Source organism: Podarcis liolepis (genome assembly GCF_965112155.1).
Source record: "Podarcis liolepis genome assembly, chromosome: 9".
Taxonomy (NCBI): domain Eukaryota; kingdom Metazoa; phylum Chordata; class Lepidosauria; order Squamata; family Lacertidae; genus Podarcis; species Podarcis liolepis.
This window is the reverse complement of record NC_139564.1, coordinates 57,486,721-57,508,320: the sequence shown is the minus strand read 5'-3', so window position 1 is coordinate 57,508,320 and position 21,600 is coordinate 57,486,721. Positions and strand designations below refer to the sequence as shown.

At 41.6% G+C, this 21,600-nt stretch overlaps 1 protein-coding gene across 6 annotated transcripts in view; it reads left to right on the top strand.

Moving 5' to 3' along the window:
- Positions 1–908: 908 nt before the first annotated feature.
- The window catches only part of APBB2 (amyloid beta precursor protein binding family B member 2), a 168,471-nt gene continuing 147,779 nt past the window's right edge, over positions 909–21,600 (top strand). The window contains exon 1 of one of the 6 annotated variants that reach the window (XM_083459895.1): positions 909–1,299. The gene's annotated coding sequence lies outside the window, so the exon portion shown is untranslated. The remainder of the gene's footprint in view (positions 1,300–21,600) is intronic. The other 5 variants (XM_083459912.1, XM_083459899.1, XM_083459898.1 and 2 more) reach the window with 5 other exon arrangements.

Here is a 21,600-nt window from a genome sequence, read left to right as displayed (position 1 = left end):
CCACCTTCAAGATTAGCACATTCCTTGTGTTGTCCCCTCCGCTAACAATCCTAAATGTGTTTATATATATTAATATATACAGACATGCACAGGGGCAGGACATGGGAATGTATCAGATGAAAACTCTAAGGGCAGCTACTAGGATTGTAAACTTGAATGACAGGAAAAGCTGAATGTATAGGGAATTTTATATCGAAAGTACATTCTCCATCAGATGTGCTAAAATTTGAGTTGGTTGCACAATGCTGGGCCCCTATATAAGAAAGTTACGATTTCAAGACCAAGAGCATTTCACTATGCATGGTTTTCTAAATATTCTCTGGTGTTTTGAAAGGATCTATAACCTCATTATTACATGAGGTAACAGCCCTGAGATCTGTGAACCACCCTGAGACCTCTGGGTTTAGGGCAGTATATAAATTCAATAAATAATTATATAATAATAATGATGATGATGAAGAAGCAGTAGAAGAGCTACAAAGTGGATGGCATAGTGGTTCACATGAAGATGCTTTAAGTTTCTGTCATGAAGAGGAAAAGTTGTTAGTGGGGGAGATTGTGTACACTTGAAAACGTGGGCAACATTAAGATAAATTCAACAGTGTAAGTTTTGATGGATGCAATAATGGAATACTGAAAGCTTGAAATATTTAAAATATGCAGGGATTTATGTTCTGAAAAAATGGACCGTGGAAAGGGAAGGGAAGTCACTGGTATTTTAAGATTGTTTAAATGAATATTCTAAATTGTAAAACAGACAATTTAATACCAATTATATATTAAAGAAAATGAAGTTTTATTTCATATGTTTATGTTGTGAACCGCCTTGGGATCTTCGGAGGAAGGGGCGGCAGGCGACCCCTCCTCCATCCCTCGCTTCTCCTCAGCGCCGTGTTAGGGCGCGAGGGCTGCGCTCGGCCGCCACGACCACCTGAGGCGGTTCCCGGCCTCCAGGCCTGGAAGCGCCAAGGCGGGAATGGAGGGGAGGCGTCGCGAGCGCAGACGCCTTCGCCGCCCCCTTGCAAGGCCCGGCCTCGGCCAGAGGACGTCGCCCTCTCCCTGAAGGCGGCCTTGAAGGAGGAGGAGCCGCCGCCGCCACAGCAGCAGCAGAAGAGGCAGCAGCAGCGGCCGCCGCCAGAGGCCGGGATTGTTTCCTGGGGAAAGCGCAGCAGGCTGGGAAAGCGTTTCCGGAAGGCAGGCGGGCGGGCAGGCAGGCAGGCAGGCTGCATCCCGCAGCTGGGCTCCGAAGAGCGGCGGGGACCGGCCGGAGGAGGAGCGGCGGCGGCGGCGGCCGAGCGGGTAAGTCTGGGCGGGCGACTCCTCGCCCCTTTCCGCGCGGGCGCTTCGCCCTCCGGAGGCGGCGGGGAGACGCAGGGAGGAGGCGCATCTTGCCCCTGCCAGCTGCCACATCTGCAGCAGCGCGGCTGGATCGGGAAGGCGGCGGACGGGGGCGGAGGGTCCGGCAAGAGGCGGCTCGGGGGGCGGCGTTGGGCACGGACCCCCGGCTCGCCCCGGGGTCCAGGAGAAGTTGCGGGCACGAAATGCCTTCCGTGCGTTGCTGCAGCTTCTGCAGCCGATCTCGAGTTGCAAGGAGCAAACTCCGGTGTGTGCCTGCGCGGGGGTGGGGAAGGGCACCCCCCAATCCGCATTGGACTCCGAATGCGGGATCCGCATTGGACTCGGGATATTTCTGGGCGGCGGTGCCTGCGGATGGTGGGATCGGCGGCAGAGGAGAAGTCGAGGGAGGGGAATCGGGGGCGAGCTGGGCAGGAAGGGAAATGCAAAAAAATAAATGCAAGGGAAGGGAGGCGAAGGCGAGGGCCGGAGGTGGGGGGCTGCCTGGGGTCGTCTTTGTGCATGGAGCTGCTCCACGCCCTGGTTTGGCCCTTGCTGCGTGTCCCTTGCTGGCATCCCCGGCCCTGTCCTTTCCCCAACCTTTTGCCAGGCTGCGGTGCCTGCGTCTCTCCTCCCAGGGCCTAAGGAAACCGAGTGCTGCACTCGCCGTGGGCATGCACATTGTCTCCGTTATGCGCTATGAGCATTGCTGTTCTCTCGGATGCTTCGGTGGGGTCTCCTTTCCTCCGGGGACTATGATGCCGCATCCTTAGGGACACCCCGAGGGAGACGCGTGGTTGCAATGCGATGAGCTGTCAGAGGATCTGATGCATATCCGATGCAAGGCTGTAGGGAGCCTGCTTCTGAGGACATGGGTTTGGATGAACAGATGAGGTGGTGGAGGCAGGCGACCTTCATTGCTGAAGCCCCCATATGCTGGCTCCTTCCCCTCCCCTTTTTATATATTTTTTATTCATTACAACAATTATTCAACAAACATTCTGACATTTCAAACTTCAGCTACTTTCCCCCTCTTGCTGCTGTTCTTTGCATTTATTTTCATCATTTCCTGCATACTCCAAATTATCTTAACTTATATTCTTTAGTTCATCTATTCCGATATCTATTTCATATGCATTTTTGAAACTGCAGGTTTTTACAATAATCAATAAAACATTTCCATTCCTTTCTAAAGAGTTTATTGTCTTGAATTCTTATTATTCCGGTAACTTTTGCCATTTCTCCATACTCCATTAATTTTTGTAGCTATTCTTCTCTTGTCAGGACTTCTTTCCATATTTGGGCAAATAACATCATTGCATTATGTTGCATACATAAATTTCTGTGCTGCTTTGGTAGTTCTGATCCCATAATTCCCAAGAGAAAAGCTTCTGGTTTCTTTTTACAAACGTTATCTTAAACATCTTTTTCAATTCATTATATATTATTTCCCAGTAAGCTTTAACCTTACTACAAGACCGCCACATATGAAAAAGGTACCTTCTTTTTCTTCACATTTCCAGCACTGATTCGATTTTGGTTTATACATTTTTGCCAGTCTGCTAGGTGTTAGGTACCATCTACAGAACATTTTCATGTAATTTTCTCTTAAACCATAACATACTGTAAATGTTTTATCCATATTCCTTCCCCTCCCTTTTTAATCAAACTTCGCATATAAAACTTTGCAGGGCCAAGTGCAGTATCATCTATACACCATTCTAGACGTAAAAAATTAGCATATGCAAATTTGTGCCATAAGCCTGCACCTTTAAGTACCTGGTTGAAGCAGTGCCTCTGTTGTGTGAAGGAAGAAAGATGGCTAATTTTCAAATAAGGGGAAGCAGAATGCCATTGTTGCTTAGCTAAAGTCCTGGTAGTTTGTTGGTTTTCCAGGCACTTTCAATTCCTTTCTCCAAGGTACAGAAAATGCAAAGACAGCTGTGTTGATCCATAGAGTGAAAACCCCCAAATCCACAGTCGGACGACACCTTTGTTAAGACTAGCAAAACATTTTGGTTGGTCCCAATAAAGGAATTGCCCTACTGTGGTTCTTGGAACCCCTTTGACATGCCAGAGGATTGTGGCTATGTAGAGTGAGTTAAGATTGAAACAGCAAGGCAGCTGTGGAAGGAAGTGACTTCTAGAAGATGTTGTAGGCGTCCCCCGCTTTATTTAAAAGATCACAGATCTAGAACTGTAGTCAATGTTGTTTTCAGATTTCATTCATCAGGAAAGAAAAAGGAAAAGGTCTCTGGCATATGTTCAGTCAATATTCTACCAGAATGTTGAGTAAATAAGCATTGGACTTCTTCAGTGTTAAGACAATTAATGCAAAGGCATCAGCTGAAAGAGAAACATGCAGGATTGTAGCATTTTTAGTAATAACAAAAAAACAACAACTTGAAACAAAGTTATATTTCAGTGTGTTGCTTTTTTTTGCATTGATTTATAATGCCTTTCCCCACTCCACTTTTTAGGCCTGACCACTAGTGTAACATTTGGAAAGGGGGGGGGGAGTCTTTGTCAATTGAGAGACATGTTTTGTGGCGTCTGGGGCAGATGAAGGCATTCGGTTGTACCGCTGTGGATGAACCATGGCTTTTCTTCTCTCTGCCCTCCTCCCATATTTAAATCTCGTCTTTAAAAAATGATAAAAATTATATTTACCGTATTTAAAAATGGTAAAAATAATGGCATATAAAAATAAATTATGGCATATTTTTAAATGGTAAAAATTATCTGCTAGACTTCATTATTAGTTAATTGAGCCATGTAAGTGGGTTGGTTTCTTCTAGGCCTTGAATCATGCATGTGGCTTCAGAATGTTTTATCAGCTTATTGTTGTTTAATGAGATATTTAAAATAATGTAATGAAAAGGCATGTTTGAAATCTAATACACATTGATGTGCCTGATGGGATACACTTTAGAGCTTTAATTTAAGCCTGTGGAACGATGGGAACTTGCTAATTAAAAAGCAGATTGTTTTCACTTTAGCGCCATAGCCAGTAATGTGGCTGCATAATAGACATATTCAAACTGGAAATAAATTTGCATCATGAATTGGAACTTAAGATTCTTTCTTCTGTTTTCTAAATTTTGAGGTGCTTCATTACCTTTTAATTTTTACCCGTGCTAAGGAATATTGGCTTTGCTGAGTTCACTTATATTGAATGGTCAGGTTCTGGTGGACGACAAATCTAATTTAGAGCTGAATATTATTTGTTTTATCTTGAAATGTAACATCATGGTGTATTGCCTAAATCTGTGGTGGCTTAGTTTGATCATGTTAGAATTTGCTACGTGTGCAGTGCAATCCTAAGCATATTTTCTCAGAAATAAGTCGGGCTGTGTTCAATGGGAGATACTGTCAGATACATATGCAGAGAATTGCAGTCTAAAATGCTGTTTGCTACACATGCCAGGGACAAACATTTGGGTTGCAACCCCCTATGTGCTTACCTAGAAGTAAGTCTCTGCGTGGAAACAGATAGGATTGCACTGTAATCAAACTTCTCTCTGAACAATTTTACATGACTTCATTGTGTGGTTTTCTCTTTTCTCTTGCCCCATCACTACTGGAATCTGCTTTCCCCTTAGCATTCCTGTTTGTCTCAACTGTGCTGCCTTTGCAACTTCTTTTCTCCTGCTGCTGTCACAACTCAGCCTTGGCCACTTGACAAGTCTTGGTATCGTTGCTGCTTCACTCCCTCCACTGATCTTGAACCTGGACATTTATCAGGACCCGTGTTCTGCTGTGTTGTCCATTTCCAACACAGTGTTAATGTATTTTATTTTATTTGTATTTTATCTTATTAAGATAGTTGCCTTGTTTGTCCTAGGCAGTATTCTGAAGATATATGGGAAGTCAATGGACTGTCTGAGATGTTTGAGTACAGTAGGACTTAGTAAGTGTGCTTAAGATTTCATCTTCTGTTTAATAATGCTGACTTGTCATTGTAATACTCCGTTAAAATTCTTCATGGCTCATTGGCAGTTGTCTTAGATTTGTTAATTCCCAGATCTGGAATACATGCTTGACAGTAAGTGGGGTCAATTCAGGACATCCTTGCACTAGAGCAACCTTTTCAAAACTAGTTTCTTCCAGAAGTTGTTGACTGCATCTCCCCATAACCGCAGACCATTGACTACACTGGTTGGGATGGATGGAGGTAGGCGGGCACTGGATTGAGGAAGACTGCACTAGAGGTCTAAATTTGTATTGTGCAGCAACCTACTGAATTCAGCAGAATTTACTTCTGTGCATTTGCTGCTGTCCAGATGTCCCCTGGAATTCAGCAGCTGAATTCCAGACACATTTACTTGGAATAAGAGGGTGCTATGGTATTATGAAAACTTTTGAACAAGTGTAATGAATTCCTGAGTAACAGATTCCTAAAGGGAAGCCATGGTAGTTTGTTGAGCTTCTGACCACCCCTCTGCTAGAACAGAGCTAGGGATGGAGCAACTTGTTCCAAAGTTGTGATATCCCTGTTCATAAGCCTTGCAATGCAGTTGGTACCTGGGCGCCTGCTCCTCATGTTGCGTGTTCATAGCTCAGTTCATTATTGATGGTCGAGTTGACTTTCACTTCTTAGCTGATCTTTCCTTCCATAAAATGTGATATTTTGCAGGCATCTTGTGTTCTGCATTTCTCACATGGCATGTAAGGGGTTACTTAAAATTGAATTGATGGAACAGAGATGCTGTGTAAACACCAGTGATGTTTACTAAAATGTAAGCATTCTTTCTCTTTATGTTGTTTGTATAGTATCCACTTTGGTATAAGTATTCTGTACAACTGGGAGAAATAAATTTGAGTTGAATGTAGTTATTCAAATGGGAATCCTTAATTATATAAGTCTTAAGGTTAATTTGAATACATTATACTATATTAAAAGCTCTCTTTAATGGCTGAGGTTTCTTTAGCTCATGCACTACAACTACACCATCTGTGTCAATACCTATCATTTTGTTTTGGCACAAATGTTACCTGCTGATATCGAGTGAAGTCCTACTGAGACTAGACCATTGACATTAATGGACATTGAAAATCACAGATTGTCTGCGGACTTGAGCTGTAATCCTACATACACACTTGCGGTAACACAATGAGGGTTGGTTTTTAGTAGAAAAGTATACAGCTGCACTGTAATGTGCAATTCTGTGTTACATCAGTCCATGTTCTTAAAATTATTGCGCAAGAGCCCATAAGAGTCTGGGGTCTGTTTCCTGGTTCTTTTTGGCGACTCTGCTGTGTTGTCAAAATAAAAGTTTCAATAGCCTCCAGGCCAGTAACCATTTGACACAACCATTTTCCAAGAAAAGAGTATGATAGCAGGTTTTCTAATGTATCTATCCAAGAACAATTTATACATTGAACCATGCAATTATACAGTAGGTAAGCAATAAAAAAAACAAAAACCAAGTTGAAGGTCAAAGTAGTAAAACTCTTTTAAAATAGAAAGGCAACAAGGGAAGCAATAGTAAGAACAGCAAAGGAAAGTGAAGTTGGTTTTTAAAACTGCAAGCTTAAAAAGAATTGAGCCAGCATATTTCCACAAGAAATCGGAAGGCACATCTAGGTACATCTAGGTGACATATATTTCTTTCTTTCCATGTTTAAGCTGTTACATCACTGAACAAGCTTGGTCTCAGGAACGATTAGAAGTTAACAGTCCACCAGATGACTTGGATTTCAGTTAAGAAGGAAGAAACAAGGGAGGTTTTACAGACTCTGGTCCATTCAGATGCTTGTTTACTCAAATGATACAGGAAAGTAGAAGACTCGAAGGTTACTGATCTACTAGTACCCATACTTAAGAAATGTACAGGATGTATCTAGATTTTCATGGAAGGCCTTGAAGCATGGATGCATTGGCAAATAACACAGCGGGGCATATTACAGTTGAGTAAAGAGTCAGAAACAGTCAAAGCTTGTTTAACAGACCACTGTATTTTAATACTTTGTTGGAAGCCGCCCAGAGTGGCTGGGGAAACCCAGCCAGATGGGCGGGGTATAAATAATAAATAATAAATTATTATTATTATTATTATTATTATTATTATTATTAAAGGAGATGTACTGTAATCATGGTCTTCTTCTGACAATCATTTTATAATTTCCAGTGACATTTATGTGTGTACATATAAATCAGACATGTATGATAATCAGTACATATGTATGAAAATCAATACATAAAGTACCGTATTTTTTGCTCTATAAGACTCACTTTTTCCCTCCTAAAAAGTAAGGGGAAATGTGTGTGCGTCTTATGGCGCGAATGCAGGCTGCGCTTTCACTGCACAGCGATCCCTCTTGCTGTTCTGGCTTCTGAGATTCAGAATATTTTGTTTCTTGTTTTCCTCCTCCAAAAACTAGGTGCGTCTTGTGGTCTGGTGCGTCTTATAGAGCGAAAAATACGGTAAGTAAAAGGGATCTGACTTCTGCCCACCTATATAAGCCTATCTCAATAGCTTTTTTTAGAACTAAAATTATTAGGTGACATTTATTTATTTACAAAATTTGTACGCAACCCTTCATCCAAAGATCTTAAGGCAGTTCACACACACACAAAAATACTAGATAGAAACTCAAAATACACGATAAAAATCATTGTCCCTTGGCCTAACGTGACCAGTTTTAATTCCTGTGATGGTGCATAGTCTGTTTGCCATCTGCCACTCAATTTCTATAGTAACCAGGTCCCAAACCTGAGAAGCACAGATGCAATTCATTTCCTGTATTTAATATTTTCATTAGCTGACCACCTGCACCCTGCACCAGCCAAAGCTTATGATTTGTCTTGATAAAGCAGAACATATCATAAGTATTCTAGGGCAGACCTTTCCAAACTTTTCATGTTGGTGACACACTTTTTAGACAGGCATCATTTTGTGACACAGTAATTCAGTTTTACTAGCAAGCTGGAGGTTAAAGTAACCCCTTTCCAGCCCCAGGAGGAGCATGGGGAATGTGTGCGCGACACACCTGCACCCTGCAGCTGACACACTAACGTGTCGCGACACATAGTTTGGAAAGCTGTGCTCTAGGGGTTCTCATACTCTGCCATTGCAACACTACTTCCACATATGGGGGAAAAGTTGTCCAAGCCTTCTCTAAATATAGATAGATTTGCAGAAGCGTGTCTCTAATGTAAAATCACAATATCCACATGATATGGCTGTTATATTTGAATGAATAAAATATTATGTGGATGCTGTGCCCATCAAATGAGATGGATCCTTGCATGTGATAAACCTGTCGCATGACAGTCACCACCAACCGTGTTGATGTGAATGCACCTTGATATAAAGCAAAGCTTTGGTTGCTGATGCTTATGCTTTTCCTGGAGCCAAGCTGTTTGGCATTACAAATCCAGCCGAAAGCTCAAGACAGTGTCACTTTGGGGGGGGGGAGAGAGAGAGAGAGAGAGAGATGTGCAGATTTGACTCGAGCCTGTGAGTTGGGAAGTGGGTAGTAGCCGGGGAGAGGCAGGCAGGAGTGTACGTCTGGTGCTGTCATAGTCCAGAAAGTCAAGCTTTCTCCCTCCCACCAATGAAAAGAGATATTTGCTTTCACAGTGCATTCAGTTAGTCATTCAGTCGCCCCCCTGCATTCCAGTCTCTCATGGGTTTCAAAGATACGCATAAATGCCTCTTTTTTAAACGCAGAAATCTGATTTGTTTATTTTATTGAAAAACACAATTGGAGAAGTACATCAAAGTCCTTTCCTGAAAAAACGTGGAGTCTTTCTTTCCTTTCCAATTTATCCTCCCCTCCTTGTTACTGCCATTGCAAGTGGTAGCAGCAGCAACTTTGTGGGCAGCTTGGGCAATACAGATTTTGTATCCCAGTGCTCCAGACATACCATTGTCCAGGCATTGCATTTGTGGCCAACAAAAATATGATGGAGAGTGTTCAGAAAAGATCACCCAACCTTACCCCCCCCCCCCAATCAAGTGCTGTGTGTGAGAGGGAGAAATCTGAAATGTTTTCAGATAACTCTCATCCAAGAAACTTCAGCTCTGCTCTAGTTTTGGCTTAATACCATTTGGAAGTTTCAGATGTCAAATAATAAAGCTTGATATAAATTTGACATAGCTGGTATTCAGTTTAAAGCACTGTATGCTAAAGCTGATCTGCAGCTCTAGATTCAGAGCCTTTGGATCCTAATTTCTATCTGCTGCATTGCATCACTCTTGTGAAGGTGCTGATATATGCTTCAGGAAGTACAGAGGAAGTCTCGAGTCTGGATTATTTTACTGGTATGCATGTGTCAGGATTTAAAATAAGACTCCCGATGTGTGTTGGGTAGTACGTAGCAGCTGCACAACCAAGAGCAGATCAGGCTAATAGCTGTGCAAAAGCATTTGTGCCATTTGTAATTAAATCTGGATTCTTACTAGATTGGAATATTGATCAAGCATGCTGCAGTTGTTTTATTCTTAATATATGAATAATTATTAAAACTATGCAGCATTTAAGGGAGAGCTGATGTGGAGGAAGTGTTTCTGTGTTTCTCTGTCTGAGATGTTACTGTATTGCACAGTTCACGTAAGGAGACTGAGAATCCCGTGTGCATCTGTCTCCCATTCAGGAAATGGCAATGTCCAAGCTAAGCTTCAGTGCCATAACTGCATTGTACAGTGGTACCTCAGGTTAAGTACTTAATTTGTTCCAGAGGTCCGGACTTAACCTGAAACTGTTCTTAACCTGAAGCACCACTTTAGCTAATGGGGCCTCCTGCTGCCGCCGCGCCACTGCTGCACGATTTCTGTTCTCATCCTGAAGCAAAGTTCTTAACCTGAAGCCCTATTTCTGGGTTAGCGGAGTCTGTAACCTGAAGCGTATGTAACCTGAAGCGTATGTAGCCAGAGGTACCACTGTATATAGTTCAACATAGCTCAGTTGGTAGAGCATGAGACTTACATGAGACCCACAACCCTTAATCTCAGGTTTGTGGGTGTGAGCCACATGTTGGGCAGAGGATTCCTGCATTGGTCCCTTCCAACGCTACAATTCTGTGATTCTATGATATACCTCCAGACCGTTCTTGGGACAAAGTTAATTCTTTATCCTGGCTGTACATTCACATTTTGGCTGTACAGTATCCCAGTGTTGGGATTTTTAAAGGGAGAAACTAGTACTGTGGGATGCAATTCTGCATTCCTTTTCATTCCTACAAGGCCCCATTGAACTGAATTGCACTGTTTTAGTGAGCATTTCTTTGTGGGCTTCTATGTTGTTAGTGTGGTTGTGTAAAGTAGATAACTGGTGGGAAGATAACTGGTGGCCTGTAATTCACACCAGTTTCTTCACTGTTTTAAAATGTCTTAATTCAATTACCGTATTTTTCACTCCATAAGACGCATCAGACCATCAGACCTAGTTTGTGGAGGAGGAAAACAAGGAAAAAAATATTCTGAATCCCAGAAGCCAGAACAGCAAGAGGGATAGCTGCGCAGCCTGCATTCGCTCCATAAGACGCACACGCATTTCCCCTTACTTTTTAGGAGGGAAAAAGTGAGTCTTATAGAGCAAAAAATACGGTAAACGGCGTTTCCGTGCGCTCTGGTTTCTGTCACGGTGTTCTGTGCTCCGAAGTGGCATAGTCATGCTGGCCACATGACCCGGAAAACTGTATGTGGACAAACGCCGGTTCCCTCGGCCTTTGACTGGACTTAACCGTCCAGGGGTCCTTTACCTTTTTTTACCTTTAGTATGACTGAGTGCGGAGTGTATGACTGCATACAGTAGACCCTTCCATAGAAAACTCCAGTAGATCAGAAGGGGGCTGGGGAAACTCTATTTATCTGTTAACAAAGAAAAAACTTGAGGAGGAGTTTGGACACTGGCAAGTGCTATCTTTAGCTTAAGTTATACAGTATTCATAGTTACATAAGTTATTTCCATCTGATTAGCATCAAATGTTTTACTTAAAATTGACTTGACTCTGAATCTGTTTAAGGCAAAGCAGAACCCCTTAGGAAAATTCAGAAAGATTTTTATTGCATATAGGCTTTGTCAATGACTGTTTAAAGTATCTGAATGGACCTTGGGATGAAAGAAAACACCAATAAACAGAAGGACTTAATTAAATAATAACAGACCTCTATTTTGAAACAGTTTGCTAGTGTTTACAGACCAGTGAAAGTACCAAATCAGGTGTAGGAGTTAATCACAAATGCAGAAAAAAATAAATGAAATATTGGTGGAGTTAATTATTTTGAGTGACACTGATGACAATATTGAAGGGGCTTTATGGACTCCTGCCAGAAAGATGGGAAATGACTCGCTAACCATTAATCCTGCTCTCAGTGGAGTAACATGAATTCTGTGGTCTGAGGGTCAAATTTAGGTGTGAGGTAGAAGACCTATAAATGATCTCACACTTCTTAACAATAATAATAATAAAAATCTGAAATGCAGTTGCAATTTTAGTATAGCTGTAGGGAAAGAGGGGCTGTTTAACTGTTTAAATTGTAGGTTTTTGGGCAGAGCAGCTGTGGGGTTAATATGATTGGGAAAACAGCCCACAGGAAAAGGGTTATGCCCTCCTCTTCTACTGATGCTCTAATGAACTTTATAGCCTCCCCCCATTATATTTCAGTAAATAGATTAAAAAAAGAGAGGGCAGTTCATACGTCTCCCATGTCATGCCTTGTTTTATTTGGAGGTCTGTTTAGAGCTGCTGGCGTTTCATATTCACAGTGATGCCCGCCTTCTCTATGTAGAAATTCTATGATTAATCTTTTGATTGTGTCATTTTATGAGGTTTTTTGTGATTTTTAATCTGTGTAGTGGGCTTTGTGGCTTAATAAAAAAAAAGGTTTTGTGATGTTATCTACAGAGTTGCTTTCAGAATACTTCAAGAAGAATTAGAAGCAATCAGAGATGTTAATAGAAAACCTAGAGAGTAGCTTCAGGGCATTTTGCGGGTACAAAAGTATTACCTTTGCTAATTACAGATTTGATCTAGAAACCTGTGCAATTCTTTTTCTTTTTCTTCTCTTCCATTAACTAGTGTTCTCAAGAGAGCATATTATGGAGCAATTAAGCCTACACAAGTAATATCTGGTTTCCACTGTTTGTTGTGCTTTCCTAGATTACATTAATGTCATGATTTTATATTATTGTTGTTTATATTATTACTGTTTAGAATAGTATCTCAATGTGTGTGTTTTTGGATATATGTATTTTTTGGGGGTGGGGTAGCTCTAGCTGAGTAAAACGGCCCACTCATTGAGTTTAGCCAATACTTGGGAATTATGGGAGTTGTAGTCCAGCAATGTCTGGGTACCCAAGGTTGAAAAACACTGTGTTAGAGGTTATATTAATGCTAACATTCCCCCAAAAGCAAGGAACTGAAGCCAAATTAAGTTAATTCAATTTAGGTCCCTAAAGACTTGAGTTCTGTGGATTTTAATGGATCTTAAGTGCAACTGACTTACAGTTTAGTCCTATGTGGGCCTACTCAGACATAAATCCAATATAATAAGACTTTCAGGTAAGTGTGTATAAGAGCTAGCCTTAGTCTAGCTCCAACCCAGTGCCTCAAGATAATTTGTATTTATTTATTTATTTTTTAAAAATCCATTAAAAATATTGCAGTGGTACTAAATAGGACAGTTGCCCCTATTTGTGACAATAGTCCCCCAGGATAGTGCTATACATTACAACCAATGTGGGAAACCTGTTGAAGGAACTCTAGTAAATAAGTGGCCTAAGCATCTTCATGTTTACCATCTGCTGAGCAGAGTTAATTTCAAATACATTGGGCATGTCTTTATCTTGAAAGGGAAGGTTTCTTTGGTGCATATGTTAAAAGTCCTGCTAAGATCTCTGAACGCGGCCCATATTTTTGTTCTGTTAAAATTGGTCGTAATAGAAATGTTCTCGGGAGGCTTGCAATAAAATGTGCGCTCTATAGAGACAATTTCAAGGAGTTTTAACGCACGTGAAAATAAATGGCTTTTTTTTTTGCTGACTGTGACATTATTTAATAGAATGGCTTCAACTCCTCTCAGTTTTTGTCTCTTTTCAGAGATTTGTATTGCTTTGTGGTGACTAAAAAAAATTCTGTGATTGCATAACCTTAACTGATCTAGCTTTAGTTTGAGAGATATGCTTCTTTCCAAAATCCAGCCTACCTATTTCACTTCTCTTGCCTTTCACTTATGAGAGTCCCTTCTGTGGACCATGCCTTTTGTGTCAGTTGGGGGGGGGGTAGTGAAGTTGTGGTCTGCTTTGCCTCCCCCCTTTTGTCTCCATGATCCCTTCCCTCCCCCCCCCCATTTGTCTCACTTTCTGTGCCAAGACAGCATCCAGCTTTTTTCTCAATTGCACCTTCAGCAAAATGCCAGCTTATAAAATTGTGACAGCTGCCCATCTAATCAGCCCTTGCAAAGAAGACTTCTGCTTCAGTCTGCTAAGGTTTTGTTTTTTTTTTTGTTCTCTGCCAGTGAGAAATAGATGAGCTGTGAAGGTTTAACTGAGCTGCATCTATTTTTGGTTTTGCAAATTCCAGACTTTGCCTGTTTGTTTTGGCACAAGCCATTCAGTGGCACTTCCTCTCAGCGCGCCTTGACTACTGAAGCGCACACTCTGTGTTATGGTTGACTTGGGGATAAAAATATAAAGGAACCGTGATGGAGCTCATTTCCTCTTCCCAGTAATCTTGTTGAATATAAGCAGGATTAGGATTTGTACTTGGTTACAGAAGAGAGGCTGGTTTTTGAAAAGCAAAGGTCATATCTGAGCAAAAGTTAAGCACTTCTAAATCCCATTGATTTCGGTGGGAGTTAAACATGTGCTTAAATGTCTCTCATTGAAACGAGGGTCCTAAACATACGCAAGGACCAGGCCTGTTGTCAGTTTGTGAAAACGAACCTAGATGTATCTGTGCTAATATGATGATGATGATAATAAATTTATTTATACCCTGCCCTCCCCAGCCAAGATTGGGCTCAGGGCGGTTAACACCAGATACAAAACAATTGATTAAAATACAACTTAAAACAAGAATAAAATACAACATTGAAATTGTGACAGCTGCCCATCTAATCAGCCCTTGCAAAGAATACTTCTATAATGGTTCAGGTCAGACCATGGGGATGTCCAGTCCAGTCTCATGAACTGATTTGTAGCAGCTTTTGACGGCCTTAGGCAGAGATCTTTCCCACCAGTGATTTTTCTTTCATTGGAGAAACCACAGACTAAACCTAAGATTTCTACTTTATGACTGAGCGTTGCCTGGGCTTACTTAGGGAAATACGTTTGGATGCTTTCACCATAGGAAAAGTGTGATATATCTTTGGAAAATGAACACTGAAATTTAAATATAAATTTTATACATACTGTGATCTAACTGCAGAGAGACAAAACAGCTTTGGCATCTTCATTTCTTATATTTCTTGTACTTCCTGTTCCTGTTTGATTGCCTCTGAAGACCAAACTCAGGGGCCTCCCACATCAACAAAAGAAAAGAGGGCACATATTTGCATAATATTTACATATGCTAAATTAGACACAAACTTAAAAAAAAATACTATAACTTAAATAGAAATCATAGAATCATAGAGTTGGAAGGGACTCTGAGGGTCATCTAGCCCAGTCCCCTGAAATGCAGGAATCTCAGCTAAATCATCTATTACAGATGACCGAGGGAGACCACTCCACTGTCAGAACAGAAATATTTCCTGATGTTTAGTCGAAATCTCTTGCAACTTAAAATGCAACACATAGCATCATAGTGGGCAATATTCTGCCCATGGCAAGTAATACAGCAGGCGTGGTCTTACGAGAGATATCATCCCTTCTCTTCCTGCCTTATTAGTTAGGGACATCTTTATGGCTGAGCAAAACATCAGTTTGGTCACCTAACTGATTAAACCTTGCAGCTGTAATTATTTCTAACGTGTTCTTATTTCTGTAACATTGGCAGTGCAGTCCTATGCATGGTGACTCAGGAGATTCTTAAATTATTCCCAGGAAAGGCTAGGTTATTCCTGGGAAATTATGCATTGGATTGTGGCCTTAAATCTTGTAGAATGCAGAAAGTTGTGCCCCAAAGAAAGAGCAGGATGCTGCAATGAAAAATTGTTTTATTTTTAGTGGAATTTAATGTAATTAAATGCAGGAGCCGGAATGCTGCAGCCGGAAGAGAAGTTGCAAGTTTAAAAGGCATCTCTCTAAGAACAACATGCCTGTTAAATCTCTCCATCCACTAAAGTAGAAACGTGTTCTTTAAACTTGCTTTCTTCAGGCTTTGAGGTTTTTTTCTGTGTGATTTCTGGCTGCAGTTCTAACAGCACGTAAACCCAAGTAAATGATAAAATATCTTTGTGATTAAATTTCAGTTCTCTTGAAATATATTTTGTGTGTTGACAGAAGAAAATGAGCCCTTGTCTTGTGGCCATAAATGACCACACATGCATTTTTAAAGACTGCGGGTGGTTAAAGCGCTGGAGGGCTTGCAGAATTCTGAAAATCAGAGCTGTGTTCCTCTCCCCCCCCCCCACCATGAGCAGCAGACAGTTCCTGAAGCTCTGTGCTTTATTTCTAGGGAATAATACTTATCTGTATATGCTTACTTTGTGGTCTTTTAAAGCACTTGTTTTACTAATGACTGCCAGACTTACTGCAGTGCTCACAGGGCTGCTGCACGTTTCATTCCAATATTGTCTCACTCTTTCCTCTCTGCCTCATCCTCTGTTGGAAATTAGGTACTGAGCTCCTTTCCGTTTCTTGCTTGGAAGCTTCTGTAAAATGCCTGTTGTGGTTGTTTTGTGTTTTAATAATAAAAGCTGTACTGAACGTTGTTTTACATTTTTTCTCCTCCTGCAATTGTAGTGGTGTTTGATCAGTGCATGTTGTAAGAAATGTGTGAAGGAAAATCACTTTCCAAAGATGTAGGGGACTGTGTACCAGGAAACTGACCTAAGGCACATAGAGATGTATTAACTGTGGCAGATATTGATCCAACACTTGTATAACTGCAGTGCCATATAAAGTGTGAAGTAGCCTTTAACGCACAAATGTGATTGTTGTTGTTGTTTTGTTAAGGGTGCCCACCAGTACGTCCTACAGTGTCTGCAAAGGGTTTCACTATATATCTTCTCAAAATATTCAAGATACTGTTTCTCTTCCTGCTCAGTTCCTGTTTACCCTCTTCTACATGGAACATAAGGGACGCGGGTGGTGCTGTAGGTTAAACCACAGAGCCTAGGACTTGCCGATCAGAAGGTTGGCAGTTCGAATCCCTGCGATGGGGTGAGCTCCCGTTGCTCAGTCCCTGCTCCTGCCAACCCAGCAGTTTGAATGCACGTCAAAGTGCAAGTAGATAAATAGGTGGAAAGGTAAACGGTGTTTATGTGCGCTGCTCTGATGTGCCAGAAGTGGCTTAGTCATGCTGGCCACATGACCTGGAAGCTGTACGCCGGCTCCCTCGGCCAGTAAAGCAAGATGAGCGTCGTGACCCCAGAGTTGTCCGCGACTGGACCTAATGGTCAGGAGTACCTTTACCTTTTTACATGGAACATTCCCTCTTAAATACTCCCACATTTCATTGGGTGGAAGGATTGAATGAACAGAGGAGAGGCGCAAAGAGATTCTGTATCTGGCTGAGCATAGTATTTCTGATATATGTGCCTTTCCCCCCATTGGTGGAGGCATGCCAATGCCTTTTTATGGTGTCATGTGGTTGCCATTTTGTGTTGTGCCATGCCTCCCCTGCAGCCATTTTTGTGGCTGGTGCCCATGACGCTTTGTCAGAAGTGCCCTGATGTGCCCACTGGCCTAAAAAGATTAGCTACTCCTGGTTAAAGCCTTTGTCCATAACCAGGATATGACAGAAGCCAATTACAGCCCAAAACACAATGAAATGAACCCTCTGAAAATGTGTTCTGTCATATACCATAAAGGTGGTTAGAAGTTAAGTTCAAGTATCATTAATCAGTCAGCATTCAGATTAGTCTACTGTGTGCTACTCGGTTTTCGTTTGCCTCTCCTTCATGGTCACCCAGGTAAAGTTGGCTATAGTTCACACGTTTCTTTTCACCAGTCAACAGAATTTTTTTGCTGATTTGGCCAGTGCTCACAGTCTTTTCAAAATAGGTTCTGTGAAACAATGTGGAATATCCTCAATTTCATCTCTACAAATACAGAAACATAACCCCCAGCAAATACAAAGAGCATGAGGTTATAGTCATCTCTTGGTATTGGCAGCTTAGAATTGTTGAGGCTATTGCTTGAAATTTCAACAGGTCTATAGGTTTTCCAGGCCATGATTAACCATTATCCTTGTATACCAGGATAGTTTAACATGAGTGAAAGAGAATTTTAAATGCCCTGGTGCAGCTTATAGTGTCAATCCAGCAAAGTAATTCAGAGGGGGATTGGATCAGTTTTGTCACACCAAATATTTGATCAAAGAGGAGTTAGTTGAGATTGTTCACATATGCATAGCCCCTGAAGTGTATAATTTGTCATATGATTTATCTCTTAACAGCGGAGAAGTAGCAGCCTAGCTTATGGTTAACACACTGCATTCAGAAACTCATAAGAACTGTGGAAACGAGACATTTTGTGTGACCTACCTCCACTCTGTTAATTTTCAAACCAGTTATGCAGTGATTATTCCCCACAAAGTTTAATTAATCAAAATGCTCCATGTAGCCACATTTGCACATTATGGTATGAGATTGATATGGGCCACTTATTGCTGCATCAAGTTCATCAAAGTTCACATTAAGTTTAGCATTTTGAGTCTGATCAGGATAAATTTGGGATACTAATGGGATGTAAATGGAATTTTTGGTTCTCTTCCTTTTCCACTCTTCCGACCTTTCTCACGTAATGGGGCCTCCAAAGTATTCAAATGTATGCTGTAAATAAAACTTATCTTAATATAGTACAGTACTTTATTTCAAGTCAGTAAGACTGTTGGCTGTTACTAATGACAGAGAATTATTTGGATAAATGTGTCAGGGGTATTAATGTTTTAAGGAAAACATTTTAACTTCTTTGTCTGTCCACTGCCCCCACTCCTGCCATTTTCAAGGGCAAACACTGGTAATTTGTAAACACATTTCCTATTTTTTCAAGATTTTTTTAATGAACATCACATTTTATTCTCTCTATACTTTCCTTCTCCCCTACCCCCAGCTGAAAAAAAATATCACAGGGTGCAATACATAAACAATGAATCCAACCACATATACATCTCTAGGTAAAGGTAAAGGTACCCCTGCCCGTACGGGCCAGTCTTGCCAGACTCTAGGGTTGTGCGCTCATCTGACACTATAGGCCAGGAGCCAGCACTGTCCGCAGACACTTCCGGGTCACGTGGCCAGCGTGACAAGCTGCATCTGGCGAGCCAGCGCAGCACACGGAACACTGTTTACCTTCCCGCTGGTAAACGGTCCCTATTTATCTACTTGCACCCGGGGGTGCTTTCGAACTGCTAGGTTGGCAGGCGCTGGGACCGAACGACGGGAGCGCACCCCGCCGCGGAGATTCAAACCGCCGACCATGCAATCGGCAAGTCCTAGGCGCTGAGGTTTTACCCACAGCGCCACCCGCGTCCCTTATACATCTCTACTAGCTCGGAATAATCATGGCATCCTCATAATTTTGGAAACGAAGTGGTTGGCATTTGTATGTACTTGCAGAGTGCTGGTGTGTTTGGAAGCCAGTTCTGCGTGGATTCAACCATGAGAAACTGCTTTATTATGCTTTCCATTAAGCACCTTGCTTCCTCAGGTTCATGTTTCAGAAAACGCAATGTTTTTATATCATTTTGGCCCTCAGGCGCCCTTGAAGTACAAAAGCCAAGAATGTTCGGTTTGTAAAGGATGACTAAGGGCAAGCCAAATCCAGAGAGATATTTGGGCATGCCCTTTTTGGCACATGGAGTGATTTTCAAAGGGCTTTTTTCTTTAACAGTCATTTTCTGTTTCCTAGAAATATTGGTTTCTGCCTTTATTTCACAATACAAAGCCTTAAGTACCCAGCTAGACATTCCCTTGTTTGGCTTCCATTGGCACATAAGCATGAACCCTCCTCACAGCACTGTGAAAGAAGGAACAGCTTAGTTTCCTTACTGAAAACGTAGCACAGCTGTAACAGGGAGATGTGATTCATTTTTAAAGCTAATTATTAGTTCGCTGGTGCAAACCACCATAAACGCCACCTGAAAGTCACTGAACTCAGAAGCTAATGGGTATTCACAAATGCCGTACCATTACATTACAACTTCAGCCCAGGGAGAAGTGTGGAATAGGCCTCGAACATAAAGCGCCCGTCTTGCTTAAGCTAAATAACTTTTATGTGTGTCAATTAATTCAGAGCTGAGAGAAAGGAAAATGCTCTTTTGAGAAGGGAGTGGAATCACAGGGGTGGAACACTTTGAGATTTTGCACATGGTTAAGCACGGATAGAAGCAAAGGTCCTGTGCCATAGAATGGAGAGGCCATAAACAGAGACATCTGCTATTTGGCCTTTTTCAGGTTTTTGTGGCATACTGGAATTTAAACAAAAGCTATCCTTTTTTTTAAAAAATTGTTCATTATTTGTTTTTGTTTAATTTGACTATATATTATTACGTTTTCTTATAAAATGAAAGACATCCCTCCCATTAGTGTTTTTTAATTTTAAAAAATCACAAGCATCAGAACCATAGTAGACGAAGTGGATTTTTTTGATGTTTCTACACAGAATTGCTCCTTTTTTGTTGTTCGCAGAGCTTGTCTTTGTTGAGCAAGAAGCTGTTGAAGTGGATCAGGACCAAACATGGATAGGATTGACAGCTGACCTGGGGAGTTCCAAGCGCTGTTTGCTGGCAGGTTAAAGCATCACACATAATTGAAAGAAGCAAAAATTAATTCCCACAGGGAATATCCTTCTAGATTTTAAACAGGGAGAGAAAGACCAGAGACTAAATTTCCTGTCAGTCAGATATTTCTTCCAAATTAAAGATTTTCAAACACATATTAAGCCAGCTGGTCCTGGCATTACACTGGCAAGTTTCCAGTAGGGAAACTGACTTTGAAATTGTAAGTGCTGCTTTTATTCTTAATTAGGGAATGCATATGAGTTGTTAGAAAATAAATTATCTTCTTGGAAGCCTTTAATTAAAGCCTCCTGTCTGTGCTTTGTTTTTTGTTTTTTAAAGCCAAAAGACAGTAATACCTAAGGATTATTTGGAAGCGGACTGACACAGGAAAGTGAAATATGCTGCATATTTCAAAACATGGGGCGGCTTTGAGATTCAAGGAGGGAGGTATTGCAGCACGGGTCTGAAGTAGTTGCCTAATATTGCCAAATCTGGTTTTGTTATTCATCCAGAAGCAGCTGAAATGTAGGCTGTGGTGATCTGATGACTGATATACAGTGGTTCCTTGGTTTATAACCATAATCCATTCCGGAGGTCCGTTTGTAAACCAAAACTGGTTGTAACCCAAGGTGTGCTTTCGCAAATGGGGCCTCCCAAAAAAATTTGTAATCCAGAAAAAAATGGGTTGTAATCCAAAAGAAGGTTGCAAACCGGGACATGCACTTCCGGGTTTGCCGTGTTTATAATCCAAAATGTATGCAAACCAAGATGTATGCAAACCAGGGTACCACTGTATGTTGTTATTATTCCAATCAAATATTAGAGTACCCCATACAGGGCATTTTGATGTTCAAATACTCTGGTTTTTTATAATGATGTTCCAACGTCTATGGTATTATAAGGTGACTGACTCTGGTGGCCGAGGGAGCCGGAGTACAGCTTCCGGGTCATGTGGCCAGCATGATTAAGCCGCTTCTGGTGAATCAGAGCAGTGCACGGAAATGCCGTTTACCTTCCCGCCAGAGCAGTACCTATTTATCTACTTGTACTTGGACGTGCTTTCGAACTGCTAGGTTGGCAGGAGCAGGGACCGAGCATCAGGAGCTCACCCCGTTGCGGGGATTCGAACCGCCGACCTTCTGATCGGCAAGTCCTAGGCTCTGTGGTTTAACCCACAGTGCCACCCGCGTCCCCCCTATGGTATTATAATGAGCCTTAATTCCAGTGATTTCACACAGTTCCAAGCTCTGTAACAGACAACAGGATTGTCTCACTTGCAGATAAAAATCTAAAAACATGTTGTGAGTGTCAAGTACAAGTAAGAAGGTTACTAGGAGATGATATATCCAGATGGAATTTAGACAAGCAGCTTTAGGGTAGATTCTCACATGGCTGTTCTTCACTTTTGATGCTACTGTGTGCACGTG